This window comes from Ptychodera flava, chromosome 18, assembly GCF_041260155.1.
Source record: "Ptychodera flava strain L36383 chromosome 18, AS_Pfla_20210202, whole genome shotgun sequence".
Taxonomy (NCBI): Eukaryota; Metazoa; Hemichordata; class Enteropneusta; family Ptychoderidae; genus Ptychodera; species Ptychodera flava.
In genome coordinates this window covers 2,077,222-2,100,437 of record NC_091945.1, presented here as the reverse complement: position 1 = coordinate 2,100,437, position 23,216 = coordinate 2,077,222, and the positions used below count along the sequence as shown (strand labels likewise).

Below are 23,216 nucleotides of genomic sequence, written 5' to 3'. Positions count from 1 at the left end.
GCCGATGATGCAAATTCAAGCGTACCATCACATTGATTTATATGTAGTCGGTTACTAGCTGTTATAACTGGAAATCATTCTTGAATACTAGTTTTATATAACAGGGCGGCAATCGTACTCGTATTGGACATCCAAGTTTATACCAGCATGTATTTCGATGTGAGTTTGTAGAAAGTGAATATAAACATACATAAATTTAACATACATACATGAATAATACATTCATAAATTAACTTATAACGCACTTTTTACCGAACAACTCAATTTCCCTCCGCAGTTTGTGACAGTCTGCAAAGTTAAGTCCGTACAGGTACATGTACCTCATTTGATTTTTGTGTGTGTTTTCGTTAAACTTTATATAAATTTTCGCAGGGGGACATTAATTGCGCAATTTTACCGATCATGGCTGTCGGCAAATTACAAAGAATGGCTAAAAACCCAGCTAGTCACAGACTAACAATGTGTACATAGATTAACATGGCAGTAGAGTTTATTTGACTCTAAGATGTCATTTAATTTGATTTCAGCATGGATTTAAATTCATCAAACCTTACTTCCCACTTCAATTCATCCTTTTCGACATGCCCCAAGTCCGACTAGATCAGATCGCACATTGTTTTCCTAAGACCAATAGTATATGTCGAGCGGCACCTCGACATCTAATTTAATTTATAACAGAAAAGTTCAAACAAAAACCTAAGGAAATCACCTGTTCCAGTGAGCAAACATACCCGGGAAAAATCGATGGTCGGTGCGTGGACGATTAAACCGTGTCGGGCAAACAATAGATATACGGACGACAATTTTAAAGGTTTTAATAGCGCAGACTTACATCTACCATCAAAAGGTGAGGGAAGTGTCGCATAGCATGGGTTTTCTCACCACTCCGACGTCACCATGTCTGATTTAATTTCCTCTGATGTGCGAACCCAATAAAGGAAGAATGAAACCTAGATTGCTTAGACACCGATGTATTTCGTACACCAACCTACTAAAATGTATAGCGGTAAATCTTGTAGCGTTCATTGGTTGGTTTCACCAGACTTGAACATGGGAAAACGATATCGGACAGAACAGAGTCGATCACGGTAACTATAATGCGATAACTGTTTGCAAAATTATTACTTATGTTAGTTTAGTTATGCAATGTAAAATATAGAAGATCGGGTAAATGCATGGAACGGGAAAAAGTATCATTAGCCATTGGAGAGAGAGAGAGAGAGAGAGAGAGAGAGAGAGAGAGAGAGAGAGAGAGAGAGAGGAGAGAGAGAGAGAGAGAGAGCGCGCGTTTGTGTTTGTGTGTGTTGTCCTAGTAGAATTTGTTGAAACAAATAACAAGTCCCATTTTAAACGTAAAAAGCCGAAGAACCAACTGGGCTATACCGAACAACCCGATTGGATCAACTTGGTTTCGGGAAGGGGGTGGGTAGGATGGAAGAGCGGGAAAAATCCGCCGGGCAAACCTTGTGAAAAGAAAATGTAGCCTGTAAACGGGGCGGGGACAGTCTGCAATGTGATAAATTGCAAAGCCTTGTTGTGGCCAAACGATAATACGATAATCCATTCACAAATATCTTTCAGACATGACTAGAATATGCACCCTGAAGTGAACATGTATTCTCCATTGCAACGAAATAATCCCAGGATTTAATAGAGCATACCTTTATTTGAAGTTGTGATAGGGGCTTGTTAACCTCATAGGTTGAACTAAAGTGGAAGGGATCGTCCTTCTTGTCGTCCAGCCTGTGTGGTTTAGACAATACATAACAGTGTTAATGCATCAATTCAACATTTACGATTGCAGAGATTGGTTTAAGTCGACGGAAGATGGAACCTGATTGGCACGGTGACAGAATAGTTGTATAGTTTTTGAATGACAGTGAATTGAATACAGAATCTTTGAGCCCTTCCCATCCAAAATTGTAAAATGTGGCGACGCAACAGAAGAAAACTAGATCGAAGGAAGAAATGACTGACATCAAACATTGACTAATCAATTCTTGGTGTTCAAAGATTTGTGTGATAAATGAATTATTCTGTACACACGAACTGTACTACCCGCGCCTGATCCATCGCTGAACACTTCCTGACGCATGCGCACATAGCACCTATAGGCTTCTGAATAGTTTGATGTGTATCCCGAAGGGGCTTTGGACTGAACTCACAGACAACTGTAGTCGACAGCCAGTGAAAGCCAGTTGCGAAAGTATCACACTGTGTACAGCTGTCTTTCTAACGAATGCATCTGCTAAAGGAACGTTTTGGATATTCCCATCTGATTCAATAAAGAGTAAACTGCCGCCAGCTTTACCATAGGCCTATATGATACAACCTCTCAGAAAAAAGGCTGAAATTGAATCGCGACACAAAGTTAGGGACGTATAACAATATACTAATACTGAGATGCGGTCTCCTGGAAGTATGGGGTGTAAATTGTAATATTTAAGATGATGTTTCATGTAAGATGATGTTACATCGTCACGTATTTGACATAATCCACAGTATAGTCATTGTCATTTGTTCTTTGATTGAAAAGAAGTTATATTTTTGGCTAGTTTTATGCTGAAAGCTTCACTGGTAAGAATAATCTTTGAGCGCTGTGAAGAAACCTATTTTTATCTCTGAAACAGCAAGACTTGCATACAGATGGAATCATTTTGAAAACTGGACGAATAGGAGTCACGATCAGGGTTGTTTTTTTACGGGGGTGTAATTTTACCCATACGCATTCCAGTAACAATGACCGCCATTTTGAAATAGGGATAGGCCTAATTTTAGGGAGTTCAGTGTTCCGATACAAAAGTTTAATACCACGACAGTTACACAGATTGAAGCATAGACCCGAAAGTTTTTTTAGGGTCTGTGGTTGAAGTTGACTGGCAATGGATTTAAATATTTTTAGCAAACTTCAAAAGTGGAAAAGTTGAAAGCGAATTCATCGTTGCAAATAATGCTACTCAGAAAGAGTATGAATAATGTCCGAGTCTGTGCTGGAGGTATAGGTATTTCGATATCTGAACACCATTTTAATCGATGAAGTCAGGAGGTACATTGTCGCACTTTATACCTCTCACAAGCGTTCCATTATTTTAGCGCAAGCAATGGCGTTTATGTCTAGATGCGCAAGTAATCTTAAAACGAGAAATAGGCCAAAATAATCATTAATTTGTCAGGTAAATTGCTAATCTAATCATATTTTCTCATCACCGTGTGGGTCGGATGGAAGGGCGATGTAATATTCTGACTGATTCATTTAAAAATTTGACAAATGTGGACCAACATCATCGATATGTAATTAAGCAGATTAACATGCCTATGCTGATTCGAGAAGTGAGTTCCCGTGGTACGTGCTCTCAACTCGTCAGCTGAGGATGTCCGCTGTCGAATAGTAAGTACCGTTCTAAGCAGTATTAACAGCTCCAACAGCTGCCAGCGAAAGTAGGGTCGATAATTGTTGTAAATCTGGCCTTTTTAATTTTGAGATAACCATCACTTTCGACTGAACCTCTCCCATTCATGCACATGACATTAACTAACGGCCCGGATATTTCGTAGATTTCAACTTTCTCAACAATTTCGAACATTTACAGCAGAGTTTGTGTTTCACAAAAGTCAACTGAATCCATGCATAGTGGTATAACTTCCCATCCACTGCACTGATGGCCTGGTGAGGAAAGCGGCTCCACTCCAGTGAGTTGACCTCGCGTGACCTTCTGTCATGCACTGCAGAAGCTTTCTCAAGTCACATGACAAGAAGAGAGATTCAGGCTGGAAGTTTTTTTCTCTGCACGACCACTAAGCTTTGCAATTCACAATCATATATAAACTAAATGAAAATGCTATTTTACGATGATGTTATCCTGACATTTCGCAAAAGTTGATCTTCGCGTATATGGCATTTCTCTTGAAAGCATTCTAACCTGTAGCTAAATGTAAACTTAAGTTAACACGAAATAGACTGCATTTTAAAATTCCGACATCCGTAGCCATCAACTACGTTATTTCGTCTTTGTAACTCAGCGCTCACCAATTTCCATCTCATATCCTGCGAGCATTCTTTCCACATGCATTTTCATAATAACTTTGGCTTACAATAGTGGATGAAGAATGAGAATCCATTTTAATAGCAATATAAATTGCAGTCATATATCATGTTCGTTTACAGTAACATACAACTGCGGCCAAAAGCTGAGGGTATTTCATAACAGACGGCTTAAAATACGAGGAGATATATGTTTTAAGTGCAGATATCATGTTTGCAGGTCAAAAGCAGTATTGAATTTACAAAAGTATTCAAAATTCAGATGTTTAAGAGTAGCACAGCTTGAATAACAAGCGTCAGGTTACAGTCCCTCCACTGCACGGTCTAGACCGTGTTCGTATGTATTCACCAACCACAAACCCCTCCGATAAAATGGAACGGTCCAATAAGAGGGCCATTCGTCAGTTCTGGTGAAAACGTATCGTATCCAGAAAGCAAGCGATCATTAAGATGAAGGAGATAGGACGATAACAAATCAGACGTGATTTTGTCGACAGTCTACATTGAAGAGACGTTTCCTGAAAAGCCCGAAAAGCTCACTGGAATAGTTGTCGGAACACAGAGGTCTGAACCGCGGCTACCGATATGCTGCTACTGTCGCGATAGGCTTTACTGTCGCCGATTTCCATCGCCATAAGCCGCCCATAAACAGACAAGCAGTACTTAAAACAGGTAAGCCATTCATTACATAATCTCAGAGAATACGTATTCAAAGTTGATGGCACATTTTATTTTATTTATTCATTGGTTCAGTTGTTTCGTAGTCCGTCTTTCAATTGCTGTATTTTTCTCTGAAACTGTACAAGCACACCATATAGACACATACACCGAGGGGGTGTGTCCGATTCCTGGTCTGCAATTTCCGACCCTTGTGTATACACAGATGTATGTGCCATGAATCTCCAAGCATTGTCCTGGAACGTTGCACCATGGCCTTGCAAATATACCGACCCCATTACATGTAAGAATAATATAAAATAAGTAATTTCTTACGGAAATAAGATTTCTGATGTATCACGCAATTGATATCATGGCATAACGGCGGAATTCGTGTCCATGTTTTCAGTTTTCCATGATATGATGTGATTCGTGTTTTTTATTCTAGCCATTTAACCCGACTGATGACATTGTCGACTTCGCAGATGGCCCGATCAATATTTAAGGGTCACAAATCGCATTCAAAAAAGTAACACGAATACAGAACGGTTATTGGTGAAGTACTTTGACACGACTTGTTCACTGCACATCTGTCACTTTCAGAGATTCCCCTCAACTTGCACCGTGTACGACACGATTTGAACATTAATATTTTATACGGATTTGGCCATTCAGGATTATAATCGAAGCATAAAAAAGACACAGAACTGATAAATCACTGTATCTAATGACTTGACATGACGTCTCCGTTTTCCCCATATCCCCAGGTCTTTATTCATCGGTGATGGTCGGTTACTGTCAGTAAAACCGCACCACGTGCTATTGTCGTCACACAACAATACTTTGAGCAATTAAGCAATGATTGATGGATTGTCAAAGTCTGAAATATGAGATGCCATTATAAATTTCAGGCGACTCCCCGGGTCTGATCGCGACCCCCTTCCTTCCCAAAGGCATCGCCTGTATATCCCAGGAAAGCTGCATTTCTTTGGCAGCCATGCAGTGGTCTTTTTCGATGTGGGTTCTAGCATTTGGCTTGTCTTTTGTGTGGAATGTTTTCTGAGTGGCTAACCCACTTTGTGCTTTCCAGGTCGCCATTGTTATACTATTACTTCATGGAGCGTAATAACCATTCTGTTTCGCCAGAGGATCGCAGCTCGACTTATCAACTAGAAGGGCGAGATTTTGATGTGTATAAAGGCTATTAGCGAGATATTGCAAATTAAGATGATTACAATTGTATGGTATGTATAGCGAGCTGAGCAATCTAATAAGTAAGTTTGCCGCTCGCTGACACCGAAACTAAAAATCTTTGAATTGCAATGTTTTCGCTTCATGTTTTATTCGTGTTTTATCCAACCAAGATGCGAATGCGAGATGTGATCAAAGTCTCTATAATGCTTGGAGGGGTGAATGATTCCCGCCGTACTGACGTGTCTTTTGTAAGTTAATTTTGAGTTATTACATTACACATGCTGTTTTAGGATCTCAGAGTTAGGTTATCAGACAATTCTCTGTGTGTAGTCGTCTCTCACTCTCAGCTATTCATAGGGACCAAGGGATGGACCATTGTAAATTTTGAGGGGTGGTCAAACGGAGGACATTCTAAGACGTGACGTCCGGTATTGGCTGAGCATGCCACCTTGAAGTTCTCTTGGAGTTCTACCTAATTTTTCTGTCACAGTCGATGTTAAAAGTTTTTTCACGTTCAACAGCAGCTAAGCAGTTTCCATCCACGGTATATTCGCATCGCTCTGACGGTAGTGAATTTTCGTTTTGTAAAACATAATCCCTGCTCTCTCGAGATCTAAAGCCGATCCCTAAATTATATATGCCCATGCAATAATGTGATAGCGATGTGAACATTTTAAGTCGAGACAGAATGATATTTCAAAGGAAATTAAGTACGATATATGTGGACGTATTTGTACTTTTACTCACTTTACAAGTCTAAGAAATGACATACTGATTTTACTAGCCTGTGCAATTGCATGACGGTTGTGTCTCATTTGTATGCATGTTGTACCCTACACCAAATGTTTGGTTTACTCGATTGTCAAACCTTGTCCATCATATCATCTACCTCCATTTTTAACTGATTCATATTTCTGAGTGATTTCTGGAACATATTTTCACATTTCACAACACTCCACTCCCCTCATTACATCAACAATGTTTATAATGAATCTCTCCATCACGACTTTCACCCACGGGCGCAGACGACGCATTACAATCACGTTTAATACAATGTAGAAATTCCCCAAAGACAATGGAATAATTTGTAAGAGTATCATCCTATAGGTCAACAACAGCAATCCCTTACAAAGACTGCAGCAGTCGTGAGACGGGTTTTAATACGGAACGGTGTGTTTCAACTTTGTGATCGTCGTTCGCGACTTTATAGTTTTCTCGATTAGCGAGGTTTACTCGACACCAAAGTTTCAATATCCATGTATTTAATTAATAGTCGTTATTACAATGTATGAGGAAGTACCTGCAGGGATTAACACGGTAGACGAAACTGGTTTGGCTTATTTTTAACACAGAAGGCAATTTACCTCTTCGAATTATAACAATCACAAGCTATGGCAGTGGGAGAGAGACCCAGAGAGATTCGTCGTCACGTTGTATTTGAAGTCGATTAACCAGAAATTACCGTAAATTTAGGCGAAAAAATGTCCCGTTAGGTAGTCTTACTCTATGTTTAGGTAGAGTGTTTTGTTTCCAAGTGTAATTTTCCTGCTTTTGGGCTATATCGCTATATTCACCATGATAAACTTTGGACACCAATGATACAACAACACTGTCTGCACCGTCAATTTTATTGTAACTAGTGCGATCACCTGGCTTGGACTTCGCCAGAAATGTGAAACTCTTAAAAACATAATTCGGTGAGCCAATGTCCTTGTGGCTTAACAATCGATATACTTTGCATACATTAATTACATCATTTTGCGTGAATTGGATGAAGTATAGCTATTAAAAACTAATTATAACATTGTTAACGCAGTTTGGAATTGATTATCGGAGTAATTCAACAACTCAACTGACGATATAAATGTTTGTCTTCCCACAAACACGTTTGTCACGTACTTCTTGATTTACATTGAATGAGAATGCATTGATTTTGAATAATTATAAGTCTTTGTCACCAGTCACTCACCATAGAAAAATGAACTATAGGAAACATATACACGAAAGTGGATGATTGGATGGATAGAAAGGGCCACGTTTCACAGACAGACAATTGACACATACACCGTGACATTGATGTCGGAAGGGAGTCACAACGTGACATTGATGTCGGAATGGAGTCCTTTCACGTATACAGCTTGTCTCATTTCTCTACAATAAAAAGTTGATGGGAGTTACCAAAATGAACACGTGTCATTTTGTTCGCGTTCCAAGATATTTACATACTGGTACTTTAGGTATGTCGGGGAATGTTTGGTTTGCAGCCGTATTAATAATCTTCTGTGTTACTAGACGAGTGTACAATGCTTGAAAACTGCCAGAAATCGTATTAATATACGTGATACTCGACAGGAACGTATGTTGGAAATGTTCATGTGAATATGGAAATTACTGCAGATAACGCGGTATGATAAACGATATGTAAACTATACACAAACTTCATCAGTCCGAAATGAAAAGGAAAACATTTAAAACGCTCGTAAATTTGTTATTTTCGTGACTCGAGGTATAGTTCGGTTTAGATATATTTGCAGACACCACCCTCGCGCTCCTACTCCAGAAAAAACCCCGCAAACCTGCATAATAAACATCTCTGGATAAAGAACTGTCTTGTCAAAGTGTGTCGGTGCTACAGACTTGAAGAGAGCTGTTGAAAGCAACCAGTGATAGAGATTGTAGTGTCTGTTTGTAAGGAGTTATAGACCGACTTCTATTGAGCAATTCACAGATCAACAAACACGTCTGCATGCCTGCATCGCAGCATGATGCACGTCCGACAGTAGGACCAGCCTGAATAATTACTTTCACTTCACAAAGTTCACTGTCAATGTCACCCACTGCCATTATGACTTGAATGGCTTTTGTGTGTGTGTGGAGTAATGCGACAATATATGATCATTATTAACCTTCTATTCAAAACAAGATTTAGTAATAGTGCTCATCGAAGCAGCCAGCTGAAAATAAAATTTGATTTCTTGCAACGTTCTCAAATGGCGCCCTCGTTTTTATTAACCTAAACAAGGACGTCTACACGATTGGTGTTGCCATGACCACGCTATCCGTCTTCATATTTATTTTGTATTCTTTTGTTCAGAGAAGGTAGGAACGTTCCTGGCCGCCTGGCAAATTACATCTACGATACTAAAAAGATTGCCAAATAGATAAGACACATAAAACTGACATTTCCATATACCCAGGAAAAATTCAATGTTACTTATTATTGGTAAGACGCGTCAGTTTTATCATAGACATCTCCCCTCTACTGTCTATGGTTTTATGCTATACGTGTTGTTGTCTCCATCTCTAAATCTTTTCGTTAAAGAACTCAGGGCCAGTGTAGATATGAATCCCATTATCATATATAAGTGCATGCATACTGTATTGGACCACTTTAGAATGATGTAATTGCTATACAACAAATATACCTCAGAAAAGTGAAACAAGACATTTGGTAGTCCGTGAATTCACGGAACAGAAAATCGATATATCATACAACAAGTATAATTGCATTTACAATTTTGCACAGACGTAGAACCATACTATAGCGGTGTGTTAGACAACGTTTTTTTTCCGCTGAACGAGTGACCACGAAAAAAGTCACTGAATAATGTCTGGTCACGTGTATTTCATCTGAATGCGCGCCCTGACTCCATGGCGTTGTCGCGCCAACATGTAATCACGTCTATCTGTGAACAAGAAACACAGCTTACCTAATGCTTAGAATCATAGACTTTAGTCCAACCTCTTACTGGAAATCTGATGACAATCACGCACCGAAAGTGATCAATATTTGAAACCTTGCATATGTAAGAGCGGAAATTGAAGTTGCCTGTCAAATCTCGCATAGCAACAGAGCCATGACAACCAGACGCGTTATCGTTGCTGTGAGTTACACGCTCCATAATATTGGTATAACATATTGTCGAATGCGTAAGCTTGAAGCGAAATTAACATTATTGCCTGAGATGTGATTAGATCTGGGGTTCGATGTGAATCAGAAATTTCTTGTGTTGATTGAGATAACGTTTACGAGTCTCCTGTGAACGCAGTATTCATTTCAAAATTCATTGGTTCAACTGACAGCTGAAAAGAAAGAACTAATATTTCATGGTTGTTTTATCGTCATTTCCGATACTAACAATAGCCTTACGTAGACCACGCCTAGGTTTTGGCGGAACATTTAGACGATCATCACTTTAAACGTATTTCCATGTTTGCCAGATGCTTATCATCAACTTCTACTCTGCGTTTGTCAGTGTTCATGCATTCCCTTGCTAGTAACATACAACACATGTAAAGGTGACGTATTTTATCTGATATGTTGTTGTAAGTATGACATGGCTGGCTGGGAGGACTAAGAAAGCTGTCGCCATGGAAACTAAGATCAAATTAGATCTTTTAAAGGACTAGAGCGCGATGCTTTTCGTCATTCTACATTTGTTTGCTCAACAGCAGTCCAAACGGGAACCAGATTTTGACATATTTTTATTCTAAAGCCCGCCGAAGAGTCAGGTATGCGACCATGCCCTTTGCAAATTGTACGGTGTTGTCTAGCTTTAGCGTTATTTTTATTACGTCCTCACATTGTTCTATCGATACTAACAGTGGAGAGTTATGCAGTATTATTACACAAAAACAAATTTCAAAGCAAAAAAATGAGCCATATTGATTGAATATTTACTTGTATATTCTTAGTGCTAATCAACAAAGCGCAGTGTATAAGATTTAGACAAAATGTCGCGTTTTCACGCTCACAATTAAATATTCAAATAATTATTTTTCTGTATGTTTGTCGGATGTAACAACCTACTTATCCTTAGAGCCAGGTCTTGTGTTCGCCGACGACATATCTGATGCCGCTAGATGGAAAATATATTAAAAGTCACCCTCTCTCAAAATTGAACAAAAGACCACGTACGTCGAAATACGACGGTTCATTGGAGTCGCGTGAGATCCAACATATGAACACGACCACACCATTATCATGTGATAGCATTCCTGGAGGGCAGTTTACGTATACGTGGATGTTTCCACTAACTCACCCATCCGAAAGGCTATTTTTCTGATTAACAGTTGATCGGGAAAAGTAGCACGAAGTCGCCTGGTATAGAGTAATATTGTTCAAAGACGGAGGCCGACAAATGCGGAAAGCTATATATCCTTATATGAACTGATTAATTGAAGCTGGTTCGTACACTTCAGGGTGATGCGAGGTCGATTCCCCCAGGGTTAAATTTCGGGGTGGAATTTCGATGAACTTTCGCTGTGATAAAGAAAGGAATGGCATTGTCCTGATTGCGTGCTTACAATCACTACTTTGAAAAACCATATCACAATGTACAGGTCACCTCATCAATCACGTCTGAGAAAAATATATCGGTGCCAGTGCTCGCCAGAATGATTTAGATGTAATTATCATTCAGAGGTGATCTTGACATTTTGCCGCGCTTATAATTGGTTTTTCCTTCACGAAAAATGCCACGGGTCGCTTTCTTGAGAATATCCTTTAGCAATTTTCATTAAATTGAGCGAAGTTGACGTTATTCGACAAAAAAAATACGGGGTCGCAAGGAACTGGCAGCTGTCGGCATATTTAGGGCGAATCGTCGGTACGACTTCTCCAAAATGTTAAATCAAATGGCGATGATGAAAAAAATTAGCCGTCTTACTTGTAGAACTCAAAATACAGTACAATTTGTGATATGAAAGTTAATCGATCGTTTTCAACAATGAGCATGCGCAGATGCAAATACTCGACAGGAACCGTAATCCGAGGGACCGTTGTTAAAAGAAGCATGACGTAGACATGTGAAAACACGCGTATAAAAACAAACAAAAATGCGCTGCAGGTGTTATTGCCACAATATAAACACAACATGAGTTGTATGTATTACTTGTAAACTTATTTGACTTTATATTTGAACGAAAAGTGATCGTTACTTTTTCTCCGTCTCAATTACGACGGGTCAAGCGTGAAAAACAACGCGTAGCATTATTGATATGTTAGAATTTGACAAGAGTTGTATCCAGGTGCGTGTTTGTCGTTTCTTATACTACAGTACGTATGTATAATCGATGCGTTCACAAGTTAATTTACCATACCTTTGACAAAGTCTATGCGATCGGTGACTGGGTCGCGGTCAGAAAAACGGTATTTTGCTCGGGTATGATTGAACCTCTAGGCCTTATGCAGCTGTTTTCCAACGAGGAGCACGGGCCTTACAAGGGCAATTAGACATTTTTCAAAGCCATGCCAAATATTCTACCCACAAGCTTCTAAATGTGTCAAAACCCAAGAATGGTAAAAAAAGGCTCCGATAATTTAGGAGTTTATATCAGTCTCGCCACACTGATCAATGCATGTGACATGATGACAGTCATGGTAGCACGGGCCATAAGACATTGTTATAATCATAACAAAAAGTGTAAAACAGTTGTTATTTATAAATTTCTGATTATGAATACTGTTGATAAACATTTAAACATTTCTGTCATTATCGTATTCTTGCAAAAAGTACCCAATTGCTCTTAGATCCTGAATGGTGATATGTGAGTGCTCTCAGCGTTACTTTGGATAGTCGATCGTATCCGAAGGCCGAACCTCTGGCATAGACCTACCTGTCGATCAAATTCCCCTATCCAGGATACGATTTGCCATCAATTTCCCTGCTGCCCCACACTCCCTCCTCTGGTGGAAAACATAGATAGGGCATAAGGGTGGTAGATTTATTTGATTGAGAATTTAATAGAATTTTGATGTAGGCCTAACTTTAAACTTTAATTTGTAGACTTTCCTGTTAACCACGGCACACGAAGACCTACATTGTATTGGAACAGAGATAGGATTTTGTCGTTTTCCATGTCTTTACTTTCCCTGTAGATGGTTAGGCCTAATATGAGTTTAAATGATATGTTTAGAAATTGGCTGGAATAGTCTATGGAAATAAATGGAAGAAGATCGTTGACAGTGTGTATTCCTGTCGTTTGTCAAGTTTTTAAACATGTTAAAATATACATAGCATGTCGAACAAGCATAATTATTCAACATAAAGGTAAAGATGTGATTATGCTTGTGAAATGGCGTCTTTGTCCAGTCTCGTACATCTGGTTGCGCCGATGGTGTAGTTTCTCTTCATGCTTTACCGGTCACATAGGTCTACCGGATATGTTGAGCAAAACTTATCCGAAATACGCCTTAAACAAATAAACAACATACTATGACAGCGTAAATTGGAAACGGCGAGATATCGCATGCCTCGCATTGCGCAAGGGATGCGCCCTTGATCACCTGGCTCACACCCACGGCATAGTGCAATGTCCACGGTGCGGCGCTAGCGCTGAACGGCGACGTTTAATTATGCTAATTTATGGAGATTATATATAAGTGGGTTGTAACTTCCGGTAGATGTACAGACGCATGAATGAACAGCTTTGAGTAACACTGGATGATTGACTCTCAGCGTAATGATTTGACATTTAGCGACACAGAGCGACACTCGGCGAGACACTGCCTGACCAACCACTCCCGAATCGTAAGTACTGGGTTAATGTTCAAAATAACGTTACATGAAACAATATTTTCCATTCCATGCCAATGTTTCAGGATTTGGAACAAAGGATTCAAATATTTCACTGGTGTGTTTACAACGGCATTGCGCTGCTGCGCAGAGTAGGCCTATGTGATCTTGACTGTATTTGACCTGGGGTTGAAATTTCATCGTGCACTTCAGCTAAAGTTCTAAATTGACCCTAGTTTTCACATGATGTATGTTTGCAATGATTCTTGAAATTGGCGTGATTATTCATGAATCGTTCTAGAGCTATTCATATGTTTTTAATCTCAGAGCGACTGTGACCGTGTACGTTTTGAGCGCATTGTGAATTCTGTTCGCGGGCGTCACATTTCTGGCAGCGCAGTGTCGACCGACCGGCGCCCAGCTCCGTATCTTTTAGAATACACAATGTTGCATGCAATATGAGTTGGAGATATGTTACTATCGAGACTTTCAGTGCATATTTTTCAGTCTTTCTAGTGAACATACTCATTTACCGGTTTTGGTCGCAGGCACTGTCGTGCCCAGGGCTTCGCGCCAACTTGGAAAGGCAACGCTCGCTAGCTTGAAGCAAAATCGATAACAAGCTATCATTCATTGATTGACTAGGCGCTTGGCCACCCTCTACACGTATACACCTTCCAGAGAAATTCGAGGTAGTGTTGTTACAACAATGATGATTATAGTATGTTCACAGCGAACGAAAATATCGAGAGTAATCACCAACATTTTTTTGTCACTCAAACTTGCTATGTTTTGGAGGTATTCGACTCGGCAACTGTCAACTGCCGCTGGCTCCTTTTTAGTTCAGCGATATAAGTGGAATTTCATGGTTCGTTTCGTTTAAAAAATTATTTTGAACAGGAGTTTGCTCTTCGTGTTTAGTTTTAATATCACTAGACACTCGAATCAAATTGAGTAAACCGGTTCATGAAGGCCAATGCAAAGCATACAATATATCTGTGACAAAATAAACAACACGTGGGTTACGGCATTGACAAGTCGATCAATACGATCTAATTGTAGGGCTTTGCTTCTGTAAACACGGACAAGTGTAAAGAACCCGGTGTTTGCGGAAACCAGGCCTCAAATAAAAGCCTGGTAGTTCAGCTAAATCATGCTAATTGATCACAGTAACGCCAAAAGTTAGTTTTGAAGTTTTATTTGTGTTGATGCTGTTTAATACTAATGGTTGTCATGGCTTTCACAAAATTACAAAACTGACGAGTTTAGTGTTATATTATCTCAAAACTCGCGTGGAAAGTAAACCACAAACGGTAGACTAGGCATGGCTTGAGATGAGCGTGGGAAAATTATGGTGTACAGTAAGTTCCACGTCCTGTGTCAGTGTCCGAGCTATGACCTCTGTTTTTCTGCCCGAACTTGACTTATGCAAATTTGATTACTCAATGAAATACGTCAAGTTCAGTCGCCCGAAATCAATCAGTCTATGTTTGTCACGAGCCAGAAAGGCGCCTTGTGTGTAAATAACAATTCAATTTTGACCTCTCCTTGTAATCGTCTGAACCTGTGTGTGTTTTGGAGTGCTTTGCCGATATGGCGGCGTGTATATACTCACTGGTTGGACTCGCAGATTTCAGTCACTAGGATATTTTAGTAAGAGAGTACTGAAATGAATGTCTGTATAAAGAATCACAACGAAAATTAATCATTTTACTTAAGGCAATCGATCATTGTGTTTAGAAATTCTATTTGAAGAAACAATGACACTAGTAACTATAGAACTTAAAATGCTTGTTTGATAATAGTTCTTTTTTCTCCAAATATATGATGTTGAAAGGCGCAGTGACCTGTCTGTGATGACAGCTTTGATGTGATAGGTCAAGGGCATATTTTGTTATATGACTGTGACATCACTAGCACCATCATTTTAAGCTGAAATCCGAAAATGTAGCAGTGATGCAAAGAGGAATGTTCTTTCTCTGAAATTTTGCTCAGACAAAAGCAGATTTTGAAAATGTACACTGTGGAGGGTTAGATGGTCATTGTCATATCGTCATTGTTGTTTAGTTACTCACATCATGAACCCACCAAAGTTTTCCAGGGTCTAGACTCCCATAGACAGAGAAACCCTATACTGGACTCAAGTTACAGACAGCCTTACAGAAAAGTGCAGTTCACCATTGGCAGCTTTCTGGCTCATTTTCCATGCATTGGGGAACTTTCATTGGTGCCTTAATTAAATGTTTTTTTAAACGACCGGCTAATGCAGAAATAATTAGTGATTATTTTGGTTGAGAATAGTGAAAGGTAATTTAATATTTTGATAGTTACTTGTAATTTCATTCCCGGTAGACATTTGGTAGATGATATTTTCTCATCCCAGAGACAAGATGACCCCAGTGTGTGTCAAAAACCTAGGATTATTTTCAGTGCAACTTCTTGTGAACCCAGGTATGTTGTAGGTTACACAATTATATAGGTCATCATTAATCAGAAGTTATAACTGAAATTCTTCAGAAAGCCAGAGAGAAAAGTTTTATTCCCTGCTATGGCAAGCAGAACTTTTATATCATACATGCCAGTGCTTTTGCCAAATAATTTAATGAGATTGAATGTCTTGTCACTGCTAGTATTGGATATAACCAAATGCTAAATATTGTTTCCATAAAGTTTTAGAAATGAAACAAAAATAACAACTGATTAAACTGTTTGAGAAAATTTGTCACTTGAAAATATTTACAGCTTATTTTATGCCCCCCGAATCTAAATCTGCAAAAGTAGTAATTTTGAGTTATACACCCTTGTCCCTTGGGATCGTGTGTGATATTTGTGTCATGGAATTTCAAGATGAATTACATTTCGTAGTTTTTTATTCAGAAAAGATAAACATTTTTTATTCTCTACGTTCATCACCATTTCTGATAGATAAATGGAGGTATTGATCAAACATCTGTAGAAACTATCAACCTATATGATTCCTTCTTATAAGATCTTATAAGTATTTTATAAGATTCATATAAGTATTTTTTATGCAAATTAGTAAGAGTAGCAACCCATCTACGTCTGTGTTCGTGATTGCTTTTTGAATCATTTAATGATTCAGTCCGGCAAATGGACAGAACTCGATCTTACCTGCCTGAAAAGTGTCACTGAAAAATAGACTTTATTTGTAAGAATTTCTTTGAATTCTGAGTTGAGTTGATTTTGCAAAGTGGAGCCAAGGGATTGTAAGATGGACTTTCACTTAGTAATTAACACAAAGGTAGCTGCAAAGTGGCCATTGCTATTGTACACCAGAGAGCTATGATGTAAGATTGATTGGATATAAATAGAACAGCCATTATTTAGCAACAATCAGTTGATGAAATGTGTCTTGGAGTAAAGCTTCCCAAGTGAACAAAACCCCATTAGTTTCTGTTTTTTTGCATTAGTCCGTAAAGTGAGACTATTGTTACTCAAGACGCAGTGTTCCTACCTATTCTATGGTAAAGTACTGCCTTTGTTCACTTTCATTGAAGCTTTCTCTGATAAAATGTAGGTGTTGCTGGATGGAACGATTGGATCACATACTGGAATGCAATGAACAGTTGCCATTCATAGAATACTAAAATGTTGTTGCAAAACCTGCTGAGAAATCAATCACAGTGGATGTGTGGTCATATTTTGATTTAACCTTTTGAGTGTTGTAATTTTTCCCACCAAAATTTTAGTGCTATAATTTACCAAATTTTATGAATTTTGCTGTGTTTGATTTGATATTTTAGAGCAAATAGATATTATATTTCAATGGGTAAAGTTTTTTATCCAAATTTTGGCAAAAATCTGAAAAAAATTGACTAGGGTATATTTTGTACTAGCAACAAAATATGACTTTGGCGCTCAAAGGGTTAATGGCAATCAAACCATGCCTGGCTGCCTGTGTCAGTGAAGTATAAAAGAAATCTGCTAGATGTATGACAACAGTGATGATACAAGGTTCAAAAAAAGAACCAATGTTTCCGACTATATATGTGTCAAGTCACTTTATCAGAGACCTGACTCTGTGTTCCGTACACTTAGACTTAGACAGCAGTGCAAGTAAAAAGAAAAATAGCATTTTCAAAAGCTCATAACAAATTTCATACGAAAGCTTTTCATTGATGAGAGTTTTTTGTGAGGCCCTTATTGCATCTTGCCTGGCAGCCAGTGTTAATCTTTAGATTTGAATGCATTTATGGCAAGACAAGGCAAAGCTTTTGTTTTTTCTAGTTTCAACTTGTTTCATGAAAATATATCTTCTGTATCGTAATTTGCATTCTGACAGTGAAATAAGCTTCATAATACTGAAAGACTTCAGATTAGCACATAACAAGAGTTTCTCATATGATGGAAAATGTTTGAATATTAATACTGTATGTACAGAATTGAAATCATTTCTCAGGATAAATTTGGCCCATTCTGTCATGTTGTGCAGTTTGAATGATGTCAGTATATGAAGTGACAATGAATGACAGTCACACTCAATCTCATCTAATTTTTTTAATCTGTCACATTGAGTCATAAATCAATGTTGTAGATTTGAAAATTGATAGCTCTAAAATACACATTTTAATAACAGTGGTGGTATAAACTACCCAAATTTTCATTAGATGAAAGTTAGCTGTTGATGTGAGAATGACATTTGATGGATGAAGTGATGTGCATCACTGTGGATTCAGATTAACAAAGATGTTGTTTTTATTTAGTCAGGCTCGAAATCAACTTTTTTCGCTGGTAGTCCCATTGGGCTACCATTTTCTGAAGTTGGTAGCCCAGTGACAAGGTCTGGTAGCCCATGCATAAATGAAGATTTTTTTTGTAAAGGATATTTTATTTACATCTAGACAATGAAAGATTTATTTTGCATGATTCTATCCAGGAAGTGAATTTTCTAGTCATTTGACATCGATACATGAAGATCATATATACCTTAGGAGAACGGTATCGCATATGTAGTGGACAACGGTGACGCCTCAAAGTTTGACGACCAATTCACACATACGCAGAGCTTATACCCAGATTTTGATGTTCGCCATGACAACGAATTTTTACTCAGCACGTGTACCGGTAAACATAACATGGCTAAAGATAGATTGGCTATAAATTTCAGGATAACAACTTGGTACATTCATGTTCCTTATACTTTCGTGGCAATTTTGGCTATATTTCTCCACTATAGTACACTATCATGAGATGATCTCGTACACTTCGGAAAGCGTAATTTGTGGATGGCCCGACAGCTTTTTCTTTGCAGTTTGAATAATTTTGTGTTTAATTGTAGTTGATACATTGTGATTAAATAACTATGGAAATGAATTTTCATTGTCCATCATTTCCTGAGCCTGTCATCCAAATACATCAGTTCAGATAATGATATTTTATTGAAAGTTTGTCGCAACAATTTTGACTGCACTGTCGCCTTTTAATTTGCATAACAAAGTCATAGTTTGGCCTTTCTGTGTCCAGCTGGGTTGACTGTATGAGCGTCGGTCATCTCACAGCGATCATGTCGCCCACTGAGAAATTTCATGTCTCAGGCTTTGGTAGTCCGTGTGGGCTACCATTTCATGGGTTTTGGTAGCCCCAGGGAAAAGTTGGTAGTCTGTTGACGCGGGACTACCGCTAATTTCGAGCCCTGTTAGTTATGTGAAATTCTAGTATCCATGGCAACAATTAGGATTATTGTACTGGACAAACACTAAGGTAGTATTCTCAGAAAAGAGTAGAAGTTTCATTGAAAGAACGTTTATAGCAAAACCCAAGAGTAGTATTGATTACTGCAAGCTAAAATTCAAATTTTCACAAATATCTTGTTCACATTGGCAACCCAACTGAAATTTGGGCCGACGCAAAATAATTGTCCTTTTGGGATTAAATTTGGTCCGTGTCCACACTTACCGGTACAGAATTAGGGCGACGTAACTTTACCTCCTTTGTGACCTTGACCTGTCAAAGTTTCAAAATGGCGCATTGAATATGGCACGCTGTTTCTACTGTTCATGATTTTCCTGTGTTTTTACGCACAAGAAGGGCAAATATGACTACCACTCACCCTTTAATCATCGGAGAGATCTTCACCATTTATTGGATGAGCATATGGTATATATAAGACCACGGTGGAGAAATAACCAGTGCGCGGCATTTTTGACATGCCTCTCTAGTCTATTACGTACACTGTGGAATCGAATGACATGGTCTCGTTTGCGGAACAAAGGTTGGTGGGACGTGGGAAGTCAGCGTACATGGGATGATATTAAATGTAAAGATGGATTGAAAACTTTCGATAGGTGTAAACTTTAGTTTTAAACGTCGTTTGTTTTGTGCAAATAGTGTGACTAGTTCAACTTCGATCCATAGCGGAGGCCTGGTCAACGGGACCAGGGCCGACGTAACGTGTCCACACTGGCGATTTGCGTCGGACCAAATTTTGCGTCGGCCCTGAGTCGGCCCTGAACCCCCCTTCTAACCGGGACCAAACTGAGTCGGCCCAGGGCCGACTCAGCGTGTCCACATGGTTTTTTACGTCGGCCCGGCCTGGTCGGGACCTGGGCCGACGCAAAGTCGTCAGTCTGAACGTACTTAAAGACTAACTCTAATGAAACAAAGTTTCTGAAATTGAAACAAAGTTTCCAGTGAACTTTGAACTCTCTACATGTGTGGTTTAAATGTTGTACTGGTAGTTGCCAATGAAAATGTTGTTTTAAAGTAGCACTTACATGATTGTATCAGAGTTGAGGTGAAAGTGAATGGTATCTTAAGTTTCAAATAAAGATTTAGAAAGTTCCATGTGAAAATCAAGTGTAAGAGTTTCATGAATTGAACACTGGCAAAAACTTCCAGCAGCAAAGATATCTTACATGAGATTAAATCTAAAGCCATTTCTTGTCTTTGTTTTCTAATGAAGTACTTAGCATCTAATGGAGGTTCCTAGGTACCACTTTAAGAACATTTTCACTGTGTTCAATGAAGCAGGGTCTCCAATAGGATTCCCCAGGGCACAAAGACATCTATCACTACAACCTGCCACATAATAAAACACTGGTAATAAATTTAGTTTGACTACAAAAGCTTTTCAAAACAAAGCACTTCTTGTATTGAAGAATATTCTGGTGACATTATCCAACACTTTCCAATAAATAATTTCAGTTTGTCAAACCTGAAACCTTTACTACAGCTTTTATTGAAATTCTTGAACTGAGCAGAGGAATCTACAGGTTGCGTGTTTGGAAGTCAGTTTATTGCATAATGTGTTAAATAGCTGAGAGGAAAGTGACTGCCCAAAGTAACAAACTCTTCATTGATTCATACAATTGTCATGGAAAGATTTGCATCACCCTGCAGATCACTTCAGTTCTTCAACACTTGTGACTTTTCAATTCATTTGTCTCAGTTAATGTTAACTTTCAGGTATGATATGTCACAGAAAGCATTTCCAAAAATGTTAATGTTTCGGTGTTTTCATCATCCATGTTGAGAAGTTAGTATATTACAAATTTCATAAAAATACAGACATTTCAGTTATTCATACATAATTATAGTGACTTTCATATCTTGTCGACAAATACTTCCAATACATCATAACAAAATTATCAGGCTCATTTCACTAAAACTTCACTCTATTGTCCATTGAGCCAAGGGAGTGATACCAGTGACCATGTCAGTGAATAATTATTCCACAATGGGATTGGGAATTTCAAATTATCAATTATTAACCCTTTCCTGCCAAGTCCATATTTCACCACCAGTCAAGATGGTTAAAATTAATGAAACAAAACGTATTCCATATGATGTATTTTAACATAATATATACTGTACATTTGAAGGCTGTTGAAAAACAATACTGTAAAGTTGTTGTTTTTTTGGACAAAAGATGCTATAACATACCATGCCAAGTGGGTGAAAATACATCATGTTTTGGCTCAATACCGCTTTTACTGACTTGGCTGATGGGCAAGTGATACAGTTATTTATACTGTCTGGCAGGAAAAGGTTAAGCAAGACCATTGTCTTATTTTCATTTATTTTTCTTTTGTGGGATGAATCTCTCTTTCCATTTCAACACAACAAGTCACATTGCCCGTTATCATAATTTCCATGATGTCATTGCCATTGAAAAGTTTAAACAAGCAAGGGTAAAGGATGCGCAAAATGTGAAGGTCAAAGTTCAGGTGGTTGGGGTGAATGACCTGCAATGGGCAACCACAAATAAATTGCTTTCCATGGCCTACACATGTGATACTTGAAAGAATCATGAGGTTACATGAGGTTAGCCATAAAGGGACCATGGGTTAGCATTATCAGCTTTTGTTCCTGGATGTGTGACAAAATGGTGAAAATATTTCAGTGATAGCTATTGTAGAGAAAGTCATATTTTAGTGTTTATGAAATTAAGGAGCTGTATGCTTTATAACTCCAGCTGCACATGGTTGAGTAAACATTGTTAAGTAGATTTGTTTGATCAGGAAACTTAAATTTTGAAATTTTCCATTTGTGTGTATAATATCCAAAGGTCTGTTTTCCTAGGAGATTAGAAATGTTGCCATATGGAATATTAATCATGCCGGCATAGCTGATGCCATGGAATTTAATCAGACACGGTTTATAGACAGACTAATTAAATGCAAGGGTATGTGTGTGTATTCTGTCTCTATTCAGTGTAATTAGTTGGGAGTGTTTGCAGAGGATGATGTGTTCAGAATTTGCAATATGACATTTTTACTCCAAACAGAATCAAACTCTCAAGTCTCTACTTGGTGTCCTGCAGCAGAAAAGAATCCTACAGGAAAATTTTGCCAAAGCAGAAACACGCAGTGTTGAATGTTTAATTCAAATATGTTTGCTCTGTTTTTGAGCTGCAATCACAAATAGTAAAGGAGAATTCTTACATCTGTGTCATCAGAATTCCAACTCAGGAATTTTTCAAAAACTTTGGCAATTTGCCAAACTTTCATCAAAATTTGCATAATTGGTTCTATATTTTGCATACATCATTATTCTGTAGATTTCAAGCATAATTTATGTACATTTTGATGTGTAATATTGATTCTGACAAATTAGCACAATATTAGCAGTAACCTTAGCAACAAGTCCTCACTAACGCAATATTATTGTTTAATAATTTCATTATTTAATACCTTGTGCATAATTTGCATGTAAATTGTCTGTTGTCATGGTGACAATATATTACTAGTAAGTCTTTGATCGTGGTGCGAGTGGGAAACCAGATATCTACCAGAGTAGTGGCTTGTGGATGGCAAATAAAAATCTTTATTTCTTTGGCGACAATGCTTACAGAAAAGCCCAATGATGTTAAAAGACTGCTTTTCCAGTATTACCAACTCAATTTATACTCTCTTAGCTTAATTATAATTGTATTTTCAATTGAACCCATTATTATAATTCAAGGTGAAACTTAAACCATACAAATAACTCTAAAATTTAGCAGGCAATAACTTACATATCAATATAAATGATAGCATTCGTTAAGTTTCAGTCCAAGCAGTCTTTTAAATGTATTAATCTATGGTAAAGTTGGACCTGTATACAGGGGTATACAGGGAACTAGGGGTGAAAGGGTTAAACTTGCAGCTTGTGTATGACCATGTCTCCCAGATAATCTTTGTCCATATTCCAACAGTGTCTAGATTGTATGTAGATTAGCTAACACTTGGGTGATTATTTACCATCAACTCTGTGTTGTTTGTCACTGTTTCAAATTAACATATAACTGTTCCAATTCATAAAGTCTGCTTACGGAAAATGTATTGATCTTTGTACCAGTTTGAACA

General features: G+C 38.2%; 1 protein-coding gene across 2 annotated transcripts in view; it reads left to right on the top strand.

Annotated features, from left to right (window-relative positions):
- The first annotated feature begins 4,445 nt into the window (after positions 1-4,445).
- The window catches only part of LOC139117996 (LHFPL tetraspan subfamily member 2a protein-like), a 52,988-nt gene continuing 34,217 nt past the window's right edge, over positions 4,446-23,216 (top strand). The window contains exon 1 of one of the 2 annotated variants that reach the window (XM_070681263.1): positions 4,446-4,714. The gene's annotated coding sequence lies outside the window, so the exon portion shown is untranslated. Of the gene's footprint in view, positions 4,715-13,281; positions 13,426-23,216 lie in introns of those variants that run through there. The other variant, XM_070681261.1, reaches the window with a different exon arrangement.